The sequence below is a fragment of the Pteropus alecto genome, unplaced genomic scaffold, assembly GCF_000325575.1.
Source record: "Pteropus alecto unplaced genomic scaffold, ASM32557v1 scaffold101, whole genome shotgun sequence".
Lineage (NCBI taxonomy): Eukaryota > Metazoa > Chordata > Mammalia > Chiroptera > Pteropodidae > Pteropus > Pteropus alecto.
Window position 1 is genome coordinate 18,865,615 of NW_006432945.1, and position 4,090 is coordinate 18,869,704.

The 4,090-nt window shown below is 58.4% G+C and overlaps 1 pseudogene; it reads right to left on the bottom strand.

The window, feature by feature from the left end:
* Positions 1 to 1,759: 1,759 nt before the first annotated feature.
* LOC112476478 lies at positions 1,760 to 1,878 on the bottom strand (annotated as a pseudogene).
* Positions 1,879 to 4,090: the final 2,212 nt, after the last annotated feature.

Consider the following 4,090-nt stretch of genomic DNA (forward strand, 5'->3'; position numbering starts at 1 on the left):
TTTCCCATCGCCGCCCGGGCCGCGTGCCTCGTCTCCGTGACAGGCGACAATGGCGTTTCTACTGGAAACTCCCTGTGACCTTTCTCGGGGGCCGCGCCTGTCCTGCCGGTCTCTCCTCTGCCCTGCGGCTCACCTGCTTTCCCAGCGAGCGAGGAGAGGGAGCGGGAGCCGGGCAGCGGGGCGGCAGGGAGGACATGCGGGAGGGAGGTGGCCTGAAGCGGGCGGGACGCGGAGCCGTGGAGGAGGCCGGGGAGCGGCCCTGCCCACCCGGGGTGCGCGCGGGGCCCCACGCAGACGCACCGGAACGCGCCCCGTCGTTTCTGACCGCGGCAAAGTTGACAGGTTTCCGGTGAGAAGGGCCGGTTCCCGTGGCGCAGAAAGGCCAGGCAGCTGGGAGCTGAACGCTGGACCGGCGCCGGGAGACGGATCGTGGCTCTGCCCAGTTCCTCTGCCTCCTGCCTGTCACCCTTGGGCTCCCGTGCGCTCCCTCTGCGCTCCCCAAGGCCCTCAGCCTCCTAGAGGTTCGAGCTTCATCTCAGAAGCGGGCGTTTCCTGCTTGTCCCTCAGGGGCTGGGTGTGGGGCGCCTCCCGCTGTCCACTGTCCCCACAGGCTGTGTGCCGGGTCCCTTCCCTTCGAGGTTCCAGCGTAGTCCCACAGGAACACACCCCTGCCCGGCCGCTGGTGGACAGCTGTGCGGTCGCTCGGCAGCCATCCCAAGTAACGTCTGTGTTTCTCATACGCAAAGGGATTGTGGGTATCCTGGTGAGAATTTTAGATATTTGGGTAGAATCAGAAAGAAATATTTTTAAACAGAGTTTTTTCCAGATCCTCGGTCATATAAAACATAGTAACTGAATCTGAATGCCCACTGAAAAGAGGGCTCTCTCCCTCCCTTCCTCCCTCCCTATTAGTGATTGGTTTGATAAAAAGTATATTTTTCTTTTACACAGAGGAAATAATAAACCTCATTAAATAGCACTAAAAACGTAGGACTCTAAAGACTAAACTGAGCTTGAGAAAGGAAAAGTCCTGTAATTTTTAGCGTAACTGTTGCAACGCAGGTATAAGCTAGTTGGTTCATGACCCCTGAGCGTGGGGCTTGTCGTGAACCTGGTAACCAACGAGCGTTGTACCTGGGGTCCCCCACTCACTACACAAAAGGGGGCTTGTTCGCCTCTTTATTAAACCCTCCTGCCCACCAGCTGGCCATAGCCGTGAGCAGTAACGCATGCTCATCCATCCGTTTAGGCCGCTGGGGTTTGCAGGCGTGTGTAGGGCTCGGTGGCTAACTGGAGCCCTCTGGGCAGTGACGGGTCCCACTGGGCCCTGTGCATCCATAAGTGCCAGAGTCAGGCTTGGGCACGGGGGAAGGACACAGCTTCGTCTGGCAGTGGGTACTTAGGAGTGATCGAGAGGGACAGGAGTGGCCCGAATTCTGCCCTCCACTCTCTTTCTTCCTTTATCGCATGAAGTGACAATGGGAATGAGCAAGTCGGTGCCTTCGCCCTTAAGATGAGCACAGAATACGGACGTGCGTGTGCAGGGAGGCCGGGCGCGTGTCAACTCCGATGTCTGAGACCGCGGAGTGAGGGGCACAGGGTTCTCTCCTGCCGAGAGCTTTGCCAAGGACAAGGAAAGCCTTCGCGGAGGCCACCTCTCGAAGCCGAGTTTTTTGTTTGTTAGGCAAGACAACCCTCGGTTGACCTCACAGATTGCAAGGACCTTGTCAGCTTATAATCCCTTATCTTTTAGTTTTTACACCTATAGCACCTGGTCTTCCTGGGCGGTCTCCCATCCAAGTACCAACCAGGCCCGACCCTGCTTAGCTTCTGAGGTCAGATGGGATTGGGCATGTTCAGGGTGGCGTGGCCGTAGACGCGGAAGCCGAGTTTTGAAGGAATAGGTTTGAACTGCGATGCATAAAGCCTGACCACGGACCAGCAGCCCAGCCTCACCTGGGAGCCTGTGAGGAATGCAGATACCTCTGTCCCCGTCCAGAGAGCTGAGTCAGACCTACGCTGAAATGGGGCCGTCAGGCGCTCCTGTGTGCGGGAAAGCTCGGGCGTCCGAGGGGTCCGGGCGCTGTCTGCACCTCGCCCGCGGGGTTCTAAAGAAATATTAGTGCCCAGCGTCACTCTCTCCAGAGTACACTAAGTACACTGGCCTGGGCGGAGTGCCACTGTGAAGGCGTGTGGAACGTCTGGCAGCAGCCAGGGGTCTGTGTGGCCGCAGGCGTGTGTCAGATCATGGGGAGTCTATACGGCTGGATCTCGAGGTATAAACGAGCACGGCGCCCTAGAGTCCCAAGGAGCCAGAACGCACTTCAGCCCCCTGAGCTAACAAATGCAGGCGTCTCGAATGGTCGCGAAGACTCGTTGATGCCTGGGAACCAAGCGAGCTTACACGGAAAGAACGTGGGTGTAAACAAACTGCGAGAAGCCTCTCAGCCGAAGGGATTGGCAGGCCGGGGTCAAGGAGACGGGTCATGTTCATAGATCTGCTCGTCGAGACTGCACTGAGCGAAGGCTCGTGGGCACCTTCGGGGGCGTTTCATGCAGGAGACAGCGTCCGGCAGAACTTCATCGGCTCGTACAGCTTCCTTACAGCTTTTGTCCAGTTCTGCATCTCGCCTGCCTTGGCCCTGCTTGGAGAGAGAATTTAAACCCCAGAATCTGTCATTGATGGATATTACAGGCCCCTCGCGTCCTCGCTGTACCCATCGCAACGTGTGGGCCGAGTTCCAATCAGAAAATTGCTTTCGAGTGACTGTAAATTCCGCGCCTCTAACGCGAGGATGGAGTTCTCCGTATCACGCTCTCTAGATTGGCGTCAGGTCCTGCTGAGACCAGGCATGACGCGGCCCCTCAAACGGGCTTCAAATGGAGCCACAGCCTTGGCTAAACATATTTTAATGACAACACATAACATTCAGGTCATCAAAAGAATATTCCCCCTTCACATGATACATGTGCTGCTGGCATAAAATTATATGGCGTGCGTTCCCTTTCGGCATTGGGAGGGTCGAGAAATCTCTCTCGCTTTCAGTCTGAAATTACTCGGCGGTATAAATTATTACTTGCAGTTCGGCACTCGCTGTGCTCAGCCCAGAGGTGGCTGCCTCCTCAAAGGCCGGTGATTTACGGGTGGAGGCAGAAGGGCGAGAGCGCCTCTGGGCAGCGGTTGTCCCTGCACCGCGCTCCTCCGCCAGGCGCCACCGAGGGGCGAGGGGACGGGGCGCGGCGCCTTTCACTCGGCACTGTGGAGCCGTCCGCGGGGGGAGCATCTGCTTGGTTGCTGGTTTCATGTTTGTTTTCCGGGTCCCCCAGGGCGGGAAGCAGGTAGGACCTGGAGCGATCTGCGAGGCAGGCAGTGGGCTCCCGGGCCGGACCCGCCACTTGCCAACCTCTGAGCGTGAATGAGGCACGTCTCAGCTTCCGCTGCCTCAATGACGAGGTCAAGGTCACGTATTCCTTGCTTAATTTGCGAAGTTATGATTTCACACAAGTGATATAAATTATGGACGTACCGCGACTGCACATGCGTGTGGCGCATCCGTTGGAGGGGGCGGGCCGGGATCACGTGGGGGGCTCCCCTCAGGGCAACCGCCTCCTGGGTCACAGCCGTCCTACTGCGGCTGCCTGCACCTGGTCACACGTGACCGTCCCTCCCCCTCCCCCCTGCCCATGGTGGCGGTTCGAGATGTGTTTCGTTCCGGAAGTTTTAAAAGTTTCTCTTTTTGGTTGGGGAGGACACAGAGCCACAGCCTCAGCCTCCTTCAGAAAACAAAAGGTCAGGCTCACCGCTCTGCGCAGGGGCCGAGGGAGCGTGAGACCGAGGAGAAGGCCACCCCGCCCCTTCTGGAGTCGCCTGTCACAGGCGTCAGCGAGCTGGGAGATTTAGACCTTTAGAGGTGTTGACGTTTTAAAAAGCAGAAGGGCATCGTGAGTGACGCCCGCCAAAGGTTCGCACCTCCGTGTGAGCTCGCATGCGTCAGGGGGGCTGTCGGAGCGCAGGCCTGGAGCCCTGGAGCGGTCGGTCCCACCGCGGGGCAGCAGGGCCACCCGGACTGCGGTTCCCCGGCTGCAGCCA